The 13,158-nt window shown below is 59.2% G+C and overlaps 1 long non-coding RNA gene across 1 annotated transcript in view; it reads right to left on the bottom strand.

Annotated features, from left to right (window-relative positions):
• Positions 1-13,158, bottom strand: part of LOC104695994 — a 46,204-nt gene that overhangs the window by 25,382 nt on the left and 7,664 nt on the right. The window contains exon 3 of the long non-coding RNA XR_005603327.1: positions 8,356-8,829. This is a non-coding gene — a long non-coding RNA (uncharacterized LOC104695994). The remainder of the gene's footprint in view (positions 1-8,355; positions 8,830-13,158) is intronic.

Consider the following 13,158-nt stretch of genomic DNA (forward strand, 5'->3'; position numbering starts at 1 on the left):
CTCCGAGGCTGCATCCCACGGCCAGGAATGCGCTGGGAAGGGCCGGGAGCGCTCAGGGAAGGTGTTAAAGAGCCCGGCAGTTGTTTATAACCCGCGGGAAGCGGCGATTTCCCCTTGATTACCCCTTAATCCTCCGTGAGCGCCGCTTTACGAGCCGGGGCTCCCGCGGAGCCGCACAAACACCTGGACAGGGAACCCTGGAGCGCAAAAATCCCCCGTCCCCACCTGCCCCGAGCCACCACTCCCAGGGGATCAACCCCCAGGGGCCGTTTTGGGGTCAGACTGGAGGAGATGAGTTAAAAATAAAACTAAGCCAGGCAATGCCCCTGGGCAGGCGGTGTCAAGGTGCTCCCACTCCGGGCGGGAGACGAGCACGGGAGGAACCCACAGCGGGTGCTGCTCCAAGGGGGATTCCTGCTGCAATCCCTTTTCCGTGCTCCCGACCTGGACGTTCCCAGCGCCACCAGGACGGAACATTTGAGGTTTCCCAGCTCCTTCCCAGCAGCTGCTCCTGGCCCTGGGCTGGCAAGACTGAGCCAGCCTCTCCCCACCAGCATTCCCACCCGGATGCTCCCGGGCTTCAATTTAAGGAATAAGGAGTGGCCTGTCAGATGCTTTTCCAAAATCTCCTCATCCCGGGCTCCAGGGAAGTTGGATGCAGCCGAGATCCCGTTGGCACATGGGGATGGGGCTGAGGGAGCAGGGCTGGAGGTGAGGAACACAGCCAGGGCTTCCAAAGCCCCTGGAAGTGCTCCCTGCTGTCCTGCAAACGCCAACGGCTCCCCAGTCCAGCCCAATCCTCCTGGAAGGAGCTTTGGGATTTGGAGAGAGCCAGGTTTAGGAGCATCCTGAGCAGTTTTGGGATTTGGAGAGAGCCAGGTTTAGGAGCATCCTGAGCAGTTTTGGGATTTGGAGAGAGCCAGGTTTAGGAGCATCCAGAAGAGTTTTGGGATTTGGAGAGAGCCAGGTTTAGGAGCATCCAGAAGAGTTTTGGGATTTGGAGAGAGCCAGGTTTAGGAGCACCCGGAGACGTCCTGGGCAAGCAGGGGGGCTCAGCATGGAGCTCCTTCCCCAAGTGCTGCAAAGGACACCAAAAACCCTCAGCACAAAATGCTCCAGAGCAGCTTTATCCCAGTGCCCAATCAGGAAAAGCCCTGGCAGCTCCCACCCTCTGCTCCAGCCCCTTTGGGTTTTTAACTGGATAAACTGGGAGTCCTTCCCAACCATCCAACAACAGCTGCTGCCTCTCACCCAGCCCCAAAAGCTCCGAAATACCAAACTCTCCCACCTCAGACATCACAACTTGGGCCATTCCCATCCTCAGCCCTGCCTGTGATAGCTGGGAAGCCGCAGCCACACAGCTGGAAAACCAGCCCTGTCCCAAAACCTGATCCCAGGTTTACTTTGTGATAAAGCTGCACACAGAGCCTTGATCCAACAACTCGGGGCAGTTGGATCTGCCTAAATCCACAAAGCAGCTGCGGAAAACATCCTACTACGGTCCTGCCAGGGAAAAGGGGCGTTTTCCCATGGAAAGGGGCATTTTCCCATGGAACACAAAAGCAGCACCCACAAAATTCCAACCTGGAGAGAAGAGCTGAGCAACAGCTCCAAGAGACCAAAAAGCGCCCACCCCGTGCAGGTCCCCCCAAATCCCCCAAACCCAGAGCTGCTCCTTCCCCACCCCGAGGAAGCTGCTCTCCACCTGCCCACGGATTTGCCTGAGCCTTGTTTTCCAGGATTTGCTTATCACCCCCATCCCGTGGCTTCTCCCGGGTCTCTCCCACCCACGGCGGGGGCGGAAACCATCAGGAAAGCAAACTTTGGAATGTCGCAAGGGAAAGCTCCAGGAGGAAGGAGCTGTGCTCCAAACATATTTGAAGGGATTCTCAACCATTGTGGTGCCTCAGTGGTTTTCTCCTGGAGAGTTGGGATGCACTGGATGCCACAGATCCTGAGCTCAATATTCCATCCCGGCCAGGAATTTTACACAGGGGCTGTTAAGGAACTCAAGGACCTGCGGGTCCCACTCTCCTTAAGCAGGAGGCTTTAGGAAATCCCAGCCCTAATCCCTGCGTGCTGTGGGAGCCGCCCTTCCCTGCTGTAAAAACGGGATAATATCCTCTTATCCCAAAGGAACCTCAGCCTGGAGCTGCTCAGAGCCTGCCCTGGAACAGCCTGGAAGTGGCTGGGCATGCAATTGCTCCCCAAACAACTCCTGCAGCACCTTTTCCTTGGGATCCCTTTCCCTGCAGCTCAGCTCAGCCATTCCCAGCCCCAAGGATCCAAATCCATCAGTTCCCACCATTCCTGTGTGACTTTGGATGGGTTATTTCACCCCTCACAGACTCAGTTTCCCCTCGGGATCAGTGAAAAGGACACAAACGCCCCTTCACCTGCCCAGCCACAGGCGTTTCCAGCCCCAGTGGCTTCCAAAATCCTTGGAAAAGAGGCAGGGAAAGCGTGAGAACAGCCAGAGCCCCCGTGGTTGCTTATGGGATGAAGAAATTGAGGCTGAGTCACAGAGCCAGAGCCGAGCGTTCCCAGGAGAGCCCCAGACTCCCAACAAACTGGTTCCAGACAGGATTCTGGTGCTGATCCCAGAACAACAGCATCCCGAGGTCCCAGCATCGGGAATTCGGCAGGGCTGGAGCAGCTGGAAGGGATTTGGGGTCATCACTTGCAGGGGAGGTGGGATACACACTCCACATGCACCCAAAACTTCCCAGAGGAGCATTCCTAACCACCCCAAAGGAGTTATTTTATCCCACAAGTGCCCTCCTGCAGAAAGAGGACAGAAAAGCTGGGCTCATCCCGGCAAAAAGAAGAGGGAAAAGCTGGGCTCATCCCTGCCAGAAGAGTGGTGCCCTGGGAACACACAATTCCCTTTAAATCTGCCTTGTCCCTGCTCCTGCCCATGCCCCGTCCCCATCCCAGGATATTTCTGATCCCATTTCCTAATCTGCAGCACATGATGCAAGAGCAGAGCCCGGCACAGAGCTGCACGTGGAGAAGCAGCCACAAGCCGGGGATGTGGGAAACGCTTCCCTGACTCACAGAGGGACTCGGGAAAGCAGGATGAGGGCAGCAGGAACGCCAGGAGCAGGCGCAGGCTCCTGGGAAGGATGTTGGAGGTGGAAAAAACAAGTGGCTGCTTCCCCAGGGACTCGGCTGAGTCATGGTCCCACGACAGAGCCAGGGGCCAGCAGGACTCCCAGGATTCCGTCATTCCACAGATTCACTGGAGACAGGGAAGGGGGAGATCTCAGGGTACAACAAATTCCATCCCAAATCCATCCCTTGCATCCTTTATTCCTTCAGAGCACTTCCAAACCTGATCCTGCCCTTTCCTCATGGAAAAGGGAATCCCTCTGCAGCCAGGCCGGGCCAGGCTCCTTCCCAAGGGCAGGGAGAAGCCCGGAAGCAAAGGAACTGCAGGGCATGGAAAGCCTTGAGAGCCTCGGAGCAGCTCCTGCAAGGGCAGCGAAGCTTCCAAGGGAAAAGCAGGAGTTTCAGGGGGCCATGGAATGGTTTGGCTTGGCAGGGACCTTCAGGATCACGCAGTTCCAACCCCTGCCACGCATTTGGTGGCCAAAAGCCGCCGTGAGCCCGGGAAGAAGGACAGGAAACAAAGGAGAAGGGCCGGGGAGGGAGGAAGAAGGTGAAGGGGACGGGCAGGAGGGGATGGACGCAGGGGAAGGATTTGCTCGGAGCCAGATCCGCAGCCTGTTCCTGAAACTTCCCACCCGCGTGCCAGGCGCTCCCGAATACTAATCAGAGCCGAGAAAACACCAAACAATTAGGAAGGAAAAGTCTCCTGGCAGGGTTTCTCCTGGAGACGTCGGGCTGGTTTTGTTTACGAGCAGGAGGAAGTGGGAACCGCTCCTGTTTGTTCTGCGGGAGAAAAGAGAAAGCTCCAGTGTTTTAATTTCTCCGCCGAAAACCCCGGAGATTTGGCCTGAAACGGAGCAGGGAGGCTGATCCAGATTCACCCGCAGCCCTTTGTTACAAGGAAATATTTGAGGCGCTTTTTCTCCTCCCTCCCCTTCTGCGTGGGCAAAGAAAGGGGCAGTGGATACAAAGGCGGCATTTTTTGTTCCCAGAAAATATCAATGAAAAGAGCATTCCAGAGGCCAAGGGCGCAGCGCAGCTCCCAGGGCACGGGACATGTCCCGGCCGGGCCGATGCACCCCAGGAAGGGCAAAAACATCACCTCAAAAACCTCCTTTTTGTTATAAGGGCAGGTGAGCGACACTCAGGGAGCCTAAATCCACTTTTTCACCAAATTTTTGCCCCCGCCCCCCCCAGGGACACACACGAGGCTGGGAGGGGACGAGCTCACACCAACTTCACTTCCTCGGAGGCGCAACTTGCAACTCCTTGGGTGGAAAATCCCTGGATCGACATCTCCCTTCGATTTTCACACAGCAGGGCCTGAAGCAGCACCCCGGAAAATCAAATAAACCGGGTTTAGGGTGGGCTGTAACAGCGAGCAGGAGGAGCTGGGAGAGGAGCTGGGACAGTTCCTGGGTGAGGAAAAGCAGATCCCAGGACAAATCCCGGCATCCCAGGGCCAGGGGGCACTCCTGGAGCGCGGAGCAGCGTGAGAACAGAGCTCGGGCTGCCCCCGAGGCTCTCAGGGGCCTTTCAGAGCTCTCTGCTGGGCTCAAGCAGCTCTTTCCCTGCAGGCAGCAGCCCGGGGATGGACAAACTGTGCCATTCCCAGCTAAAAACTTCCCAAAAACCCGGCTTTTCGGAGCAAACGCCAAATGGCTTCACCATGGAAACTCAGCCCGGGGCTGGTAGAGCCGCTGGAATTCGCCCTTGGCTGCAGCCCGGGAGGAGCCTGGACAGGGAAACCTTTCAGCTCGGGAAGTGCCAGCCCAGGAGTCTGGGACTGCTCGGGAAGTGCTTCCAAGGCAGCCAAAGGCGCGGGATTATCCCGCAATAATTCACCATTCCCAGACACCGCCGTGTGGAAGCAGAGCCAGAGTCGGCTCCCGATCCCTCCTCTCCCCGGGGAGCTGGAAAAGGGAGGGGACAGCAAATGGGGAAGGGAGAGGCAGAGTAGGAGCTTTCCAAGCTTTTCTTTGGGAGAAGGGAGCACGTTGAGCCATCCCATCAGGAGCTGGAGGCATCCCAAGGCAAACCTCACGCACTGTCCTCCTGTCCCCGTGCCCACTCCCCAAACCCCACATTCCCAGCTCACGCTCGTGGATCAGCAGCATTCCAGACACGGTTTCAGTTTTCCCGAGTGCCTCAGGCTTTTGGCCAAAGGTACAAACATCAGTGTCCCGTTCATCAGCCCGGATCCGCTCTCTCCTCAGCCCCACCCCTCATTCCCTCGGCACTCTGGTCCCGGGGAGTCAAGAACCAGACTGGGGTTCTCCAGAACCATGGAATCTCCAGAGCTGGAAGCGACCCACAAGGATCAAGTCCAGCTCCTGAATAATCGCTTGGTTTGGGGTCTGGACTTCCACAGGCATCCCGGCAGGTTGGGAATTGCCCTTGCCCGGGAGCGGCACCCACGGGCACCCATCGGGGTGGGAGCGTTCCGGGCGGGCGCTGGAAGCCACCAGCGGAGCGGGAACGGGGAATGGAGGCAGGGCCGGGCCGGGAATGCCGCGGGCCGGGAATGCCGCGGGCCGGGAATGCCGCGGAGCTCCGCTGCCATCCAGCGGCCGCGGGACGGGGCTCCGGCAGCGCCGTGGGCTCGCTGGAAGCCGCGGTCACCCCGCACCCGGCCCGTGCGGCTGCTGGCACAGCGAACACCGCCTGCATGGGTGCTCCCCAATATCCCGCCTCGTCTGGAGCAGCCCTGCGGGGTTCAGCTGCTGCTCCCAAGGATATTGGCCGCTCCATGGGGTTTTTACACCTTTTTCCCAGCTTTTTCTGCTCAGAGAGCAGGGGGCTGGAGAAGCTCTGCTCTGCAGGGAAAGCTGGGAATGTTTAGCCTGGGCAAGACAAGGCTCCGGGGAACATCTAAAACCCTTTCCAGCGCCTGAAGGAGCTGATGAGGGGATATGGACAAGGGATGGAGTGACAGGACAAGGGGGAATGGCATCCCACTGCCAGAGGGCAGCGACGGATGGGATACTGGGAAGGAATTCTTGGCTGCCCCTGGGTCCCTGGAAGTGTCCAAGGCCAGGCTGGACACTGGGGCTTGGAGCAGCCTGGGATAGCGGAAGGTGTCCCTGCCCACGGCAGGGGCGGCACTGGAGGGGCTTTGGGGTCCCTTCAATCCCATCCCATTCCCGGCGATCCCACAGAACCCCGGGCCCCCTCCCCGCGCGCCCCCTGCGGGCCCCGCCGGGCACTGCAGGCGCTGCCGCTGCCGCCGCCAGGGGTCAGCGCGAGCCCGGGAGAGATCCCCGAGCCCGCTGGAAGCCCGCTGGAAGCCCGCTGGAAGCCCGCTGGAAGCCCGCTGGAAGCCCGCTGGAAGCCCGCTGGAAGCCCGCTGGAAGCCCGCTGGAAGCCCGCATTTCCCGCCTGGAGCGCGCTCCCGAGCCCCGGTGGGACCTGGGATCCAGCGTCCCCCTGCCCAGAGGGGGTCACCTCATTCCCGGGAGCCAGCTGCCCTCTGAGCAGGGATCCCCATCCCAAGGCGCCCTTCCGAAGGGATCTGTGCCACTGGGGACACGGGTCAGTGGCGGCCTCGGCAGCGCTGCGGGAACGGTCGGACTCTGGGACCTTTGAGGGCTTTTCCAAGCGGAACGATCCCGTGATTCCACGGAAGGGGCTGAGCAGGGTCAGGGAGGCCCTAAAACCTTCTGCACATGGGGTGTCCCTGAGCCCGAACCTCACAGGCCTCAGCAGCCCTGGGCTTCCCTGGAGCACCCCTGAGTTTTACTGGGACAGATCCTGCTCTGGGGTGCCCGGGGCACCGACCTGCAGCAAGAAATTAACGGTGACAAGGAAATGTCACAGCCAGGGCTTGAGAAGGGATTGCTGAAGGCCCTGATAAAGATCCGGCCTGCAGCTCCAGGTGAGGATCTCTGCAGCCGGATTCAGTTCATCCTCCCTGCAGGATTGCAAGGCCAGGTTGGACAGGATCCTGTTCTCTGGAAGGTGTCCCTGATCACAGCAGAGTTGGAACAAGATAAACTTGAAGATTCCCAATCCAAACCATTCCAGGAAGAAGTGCAGCACCAGGACAGGACTCTCAGCTACCACAAGCACCAACATCTGCACCACGGACCCAGAAACCACAGGACATCCCTCAGAAAAAGGGAAAAATACAAAAAACCCAACCCAAACCAGAGTATCAGCCCGGCCCCAGAGCCAGGGAGGGCTGGGCTGCTTTACAGCAGTTCAGGATAAAAATCTGCCCTAAATCAGCCCAAAGAGCTCAGCCCGAAAATGTGGAACTGCAGCAAGGTCACGGGCACAAATCTCATCCCTCCTCCTCCTCTTCCCTGCGCTGCAGAGGCAGGGACAGCACAGGGAGCCAGAAGACTCCTGATGGAAAGGGATGAAGCCAAGGGCTTGGTACGTTCATGGGATCATCACGGGAAAACCCCAAGGGATTGGGGAGGGACTGAGCTGGAACAGCAGCGACAGGGAGGGAAACAGAAACCCCAGCTCTGTTCCAACACCTGGATGCTGCAGCGCTCGGAGACTGAAACCCAGAGCTGCTTCAGCCACTCTGAGCTCCAGGTTTGCATTTGCCACCTCTGGGAAGAGCAAACAGCCGATCCTCCTGGATCTGTGGTCAACAGCAGCTCATTCCCCACCCAAAAACCCTCCTGCTCCATCCTCCTTCCTTTCCCCAGGCTGTTCCCAGCATCACACCCGGATGGCAACACCAGCACAAGTCCCCTCAAAATCCAAAGCCTGGCATCGTTTTCCAGCAGGAAAATGGATTTTCCATCCTGAGCAGACTCACAGCAGCCTCTCCTCCAAAGGGAGCCTTTCGGCTCCTCCCCTGCAGCCACCAGGAGCCCCTCAGGATGAGCCACACGTTGTCCCCAGTGACCCCGACAAGGGTCCCCCCTCTGCCACCCCTGGCTTAGGAGTGTGGAAAACCATCAGGGTTCCATTCCCGAGGGAAAGGAAGGAAAACCTCCCGGGAAGCTGCAGCCTTTAACCTTTTATGCATTGCTCAGCAATAAAACACCAGGAAGGAAACTCCTGTTGGGGATTTCCAGCTGAAATAGCACTAAAAATTCCGTATTTTGATGAAAGCAGCCAGTCCAGCTGGCAGAACAAACCTCTCTGCTCCCTCACTCCCTCAGAGCAGCTCATTGCATTGGGAATGGTTTTCCTTGAGACAGGGAAAATATCCCATTTTCCAACAAGTCCAATGGGAAGGTGCTCAAAAAAAAAAAAAAGGAAAAATACATATTCCTGACTCACCTCAGAGCAGCAGGATTTGTCCCACGGGAGTCCACGGAATCCTCCCTCCTCCAGGGCCAGGATGCTCAGAGCAGCCCAGAAAAAGAGGGAATTGTAGCCTTGGGCTGTAAGTGCTGCTTTTCCACCTCTGTCCCTCGGGAGGTTCCCTGTATCAGCGCCAGTCCCTCCAGGATGATGCCAACAGCAGTAAATCCACGGGATTTTGGGAGCAGCAGGCGCCTGCAGCCTCCCGGCCGTGCCATTCCCAGCTCCGGACAGAAGGGAGCATCCAAATCCCACCCGAGGCTCAGCGCTCGGGATCCCAGTGCAGAGGGACCATCCAGGAACAAATCCTGCCTCGGGAGCCTTTCCCTGGAGGAAGGGACGAGCCCCAGCCCTGGGCACGGTCAGGCTCGGGCGTCCTCACGGCTGGCACGAGGAGATTCCAGCAGCTCCTGCGGCCGATGGCGTCTGTCCCCTCAGGAATGCCAAAACCTGTGGGAAACAAGAGTCAGGTGAGGGACAGGAGTGACCTCGGGCACTGCAGCACGGCCCCGTGCCCAGTCCTTGCTCTCCTCGGGGCACCTGAGCACATCCCACAGAACGGGGCTGCAAGAGATCCCCAAATCCAGCATCCCAGAGCCAGGATTGTGCCAAATTAAGGGGCCCAGCTGCATTTTCCCTGCTGCTGCTCAGCACAGGCGCTGGCCACGCTGGTGGCCACGTCCCCAGGGAGCACTGGCCGGTTCCTCGCTTACGACTGGTCCCAGGCACGCCGGATTCCTGCTTGAATCCATCCGGGGAACAGAGGGACCGATTCCCTCGCAGGGAAGCACAACTCCGGCAAACGCAGCCCTGGCGCTCAGAGAGGCGACAATTCCCAAGCTGAATTCCCACCAGGAAACCACGACCTGAGCTCTTCCAGGGTCTGGGCAGGGCTCAAAGGCTGAGCACGGCCTTACCTTGGTGACAACCCCGGCAGAGAGCCCAGCACGGGAGCAGCTCCTCCCTAAACCAACCCGCGGAAGTTTGGGACGCGCGGGCAGCGGGAGCAGGGACAGCAGCGGGAGCAGGGACAGCAGCGGGAGCAGGGACAGCCAGAGGGTTTTTGGGGGCGTTTTGGCTTCCTCGCCGTGTGCCAGGTCCCCCCAGAGCCCCTCACGTGGCCACCCCGCTCGCCACAGCCCCGTTAGGCCTCGTTAGGGCGCCGCTGCCGCCGGCACAAAGTCCGTATTTGTTTCCCCGCAGGGGTGGAAAGAAAGGGGGTTTTGTGTTTTCTTCCTCTGCTCTTTGCAGGCTGCGGGGAGTTTATTTGACACTCCAGCACTCTTTGTGAGCTGAGTGCCCCGGGATAAATGCTACCCTTAAGAGTTACTTGGCGTTAGACAGAGGGACCCTCTTCAGAGGAGAATGGGGGCTTGTTGGGATGGGGTGGGAGGGGGCGCGGGGAGGGGGGCGCGAGGAGAGCCCTCATAGAAGGGTCTCTGTCCTGGCCTCACAATGGAGCGAATTCTTCAAGATACCGGGAGCTGAAAGGAAGGAAGGAACTTTCCTCCTTTTAAAAAGGATTTTCAGGAACAATTGAAGAAGCCATAAAAAGGGGAGCATTATTCCCTGTCCAGGCTGCTGGGCTGGGAAGCTTCTCCCTCCCCCTCCCAGCCCTGGGCTGGGCAGATCCGACAGATCCCACTGGGATAAATGGAGAGGTGGGATGAGGGGCACAGGCAGATTATTGAGGGGACTGTGAGCAGGAGGTGTCCTGGTCCTTGTGCTCCCTCCCACAGCCAGGTACCGCTTCCATGAGCCACCTTTTCCTGCCTCCAGCTCCCTCTGCCTCCGTAGGAAACAGGGATTATCCCAGGAACACGGATGAAACACGCACTGACGGCCCAGGGTGCCACCACCCTGGCAGGGATGCAGGAGCTGCTGTCCCCACAGACACAGCCACGCAGTCGAGGGTGGCATTTCCATGGAAAACGGCTGGAGAGGGCCCTGCCGGGCACTTCCAGGTGAGCAGCTGCTCCTCCCCAGCCTCGTGGGGCGTTTTCCGCACACCCTCAGCCCAGAGAGAGGATTTAAAGCCGTGGAAGTTTGGCTGGTGAGCTTCACCACAGATCCCAGCCCCCTCCAGGGTGATGGATCCAGCTCCCACTCCCTCCCAGTGGCCACTGGTGGCCAAGTCCTCCTCCTGCCCCACCCCAGGGGCTGCAGTGCAGCATCTCCAGCAGAACCACAGCTCAGATCCCAACATTGCCCCATTCCCAAATCCCTGCTGGTCCCACTGGCACCCCAGAGGATCCCTCATTCCCTCTTCCCCTCCAGTTGCTCGGGAGGTGCTGGAACAGGTGCTAAGCCAAGCCCAAGGCTGAGCTGGCTGTGAGGAAACCTCCTGGAGCTCATCCCAACACCCCAGCAGGGAAGGGACCTGCTCTCCAGAGCCTGAGATCGCAGGGAAGCTCCTGGCAGCTGGAATTCCTGGAGTTCCCGGCCTCAGGGACAGGCAGCTGCCTCTTGGTGTCACTGGCAGCCCAGGTGCCAGTGCTGGCAGCAGCTCCTGTCCCTCCAGGGACACCTTCCCTGCCCTGGGCCGGTGCCAGCCTGGGCTTTGCCTGCAGGGAACGAGGAGGGCAGGGCAGCAGGGACTCCCTGGGCAGCCACCCTACAGCCCTAAAGCGCCCCAGGCTGCACCACCCGCCTGCCAGCGGGACCCCCCGCCCCAAAAATGCCTTTTCTTGTACAAACTTAGGGGAAACTTCCAAAAATCTTAAATACTTCGGCCTGAGAGCGCAGTTTAAAGGAGCAGCAGCTGAACCAACTCCAGTGACAGCAGGGACACCCCAGATTGGGGACAATGTGACACCGAGGCCCCAAAGCAGCTTCCTCCACCTGACCCCAAGCAGGACACGTTCCAGGGGCCCAGAGCAGCCCTGCAGAGCCAGCCTGAAGCTCCTGTATGGCACAAAACCCCTTTGGCCCTGCTGATCCCATCCTGTTCCCGGCGAGGCTCAAGGCTGCCTTAGGCTGAGCTTTACCCAGCAGAGCCCCCCCTGCTCCTTCAAGAGACCTGGGAAGGTTTTCCCACAGCTCTGATCCCCTCCCAGGGAGGAAAAGCAGGAATAAAACCCCGGAGGAATCAGCTTTACCAACAGCCTGAGCAGACGACGTTTGCTCCCAACACAAAAACCCGTTCCGAGCTTTATTTTTTTCCGCGGGAAAGCTGCACAACCACCCAGGGATCAAACACATTTATTTAAAGGCTTAGGTTTTAGCCCTCAAAAAACATCTGTGGCTTGGCAGAGGGAGCAGCCAATTGAATTTAAAAAATGCTCCCTTCTGAGGGCACGGCAGCGGCGCAACCCCGGGGCCGAGGGCTTCGCACCTCATCAGCTCCGAGGAAGAATCACACCCAGAGAGGGACCGGGGCTGGGAGCAGCCGCGACCGCCCTCGCTCCGCTTTTCCTCTGGGTGCCGCGCCAGGAAAGCGCTTCCTGCAAATTCCAGTGCTGCCGCAGAGCGGGGGGAAACCCAAAAATGGGAAAACTGCAGCTCTAAACTCAGGCTGGGAGCAGGACACCGAGCGCCAGCGAGTCCCCAGGGACCCGTGAGGCGGCAAACCCCAATCCCGCGCTGAGAGCTTCCATCCGAAACGAGCAGCGCTTCTCAGGCAGTCACGGGAGGCAATAAAAGCGTTTCCACGCCGTGTTTGCACCACCCCGGGGGACTTTTTTGCCCCCTCATTTCTGTTCTTAATCCATCTTTGCCGCTGGACTCGGCCCCGCCGAACAAGGGCACCCTTTGTAAAGCGGCTCCAGCCCCCGGCCGGCCGCGGTCACTGGCAGAGCCCTGCGCTCCCCTCGCCCTCTCTTTTGTTGCTTTGCTTTTCTGTTCAAAGTTCAAACAACCCCCAGAGCCCCCAGGAAGCCGCATTGTGCTCCCGGCATTGTCCCCCCGCTGTCCGGGGCTCCACAGGGAGGGGGCGGGTGTGGCCCAAAACTTTTGATCTGCCGAAAATTTAAGGCGCTCTGATCGTTTATAATCCAGGAGAGCTCCCAGATGGAGGAGCTGGAGTCCAAAAGCGTCCAGATCTGAGGCAGCTGCTGCTGAAAATCGCCAGGGAGAAGGGATGCTGCTGGGTTGGGTAAATTTAAAACCAGGCTCAAGGGGAATGGAGAAACGCAGCCCTCGGAAGAGCCAGGTCAGAGCCGGCGACGTCCAGGTGTCCCAGGCAGAGGGATCCTAAAAAGAGTCCGGGTCCCAAAGTCCCCCAAGTCCTCTGTGCACCTGAAACCCTGAGCCCAGCCCAGCCAGGTGCAGGTGAAGGGGCACCTGAGCTTAGAGACCCCTGAACCCCCCAAAATCCAGTTTAACTCAGAGCTGCCCCTCAAACACCGCAGGTGACACCGCTCGGCTCATGTGGCCACCACTGTGCCGGGCTCTCGGGGCATTCCTCATTCTCCAGCCCTTTAGGGGTGAATCCGCATTCCCCAGCAGCTCCCAGACCCAGCACCGCCATTCCAGAGGGATCTGGGGATCCTTCAGCCACAGGGAGCAGCCCCTGCTCAGCACCTCCAGACTGGGTCCTGCCGGCACCCCAGAGCCTGGGATGAGCCCATTTGGGATCTCCCCTGTCTCTGCTGGATCCTGCTGGACTCCACAGCTCTGCATTCCTGGCTCAGCAGATGAGCAGGGACATTCCCGCTCCCAAATCCCTTGGGCAGGAGAAGCACCTGCAGCTCCTGGGACTGAACCTGGCAAAGAACACCTGAGGCCCACAGGTACCCGCCAGAGCCTGCTCCCCCTGCCCTCCCCAAAATCCTTCCTGCC

The sequence above is a fragment of the Corvus cornix genome, chromosome 18, assembly GCF_000738735.6.
Source record: "Corvus cornix cornix isolate S_Up_H32 chromosome 18, ASM73873v5, whole genome shotgun sequence".
Lineage (NCBI taxonomy): Eukaryota > Metazoa > Chordata > Aves > Passeriformes > Corvidae > Corvus > Corvus cornix.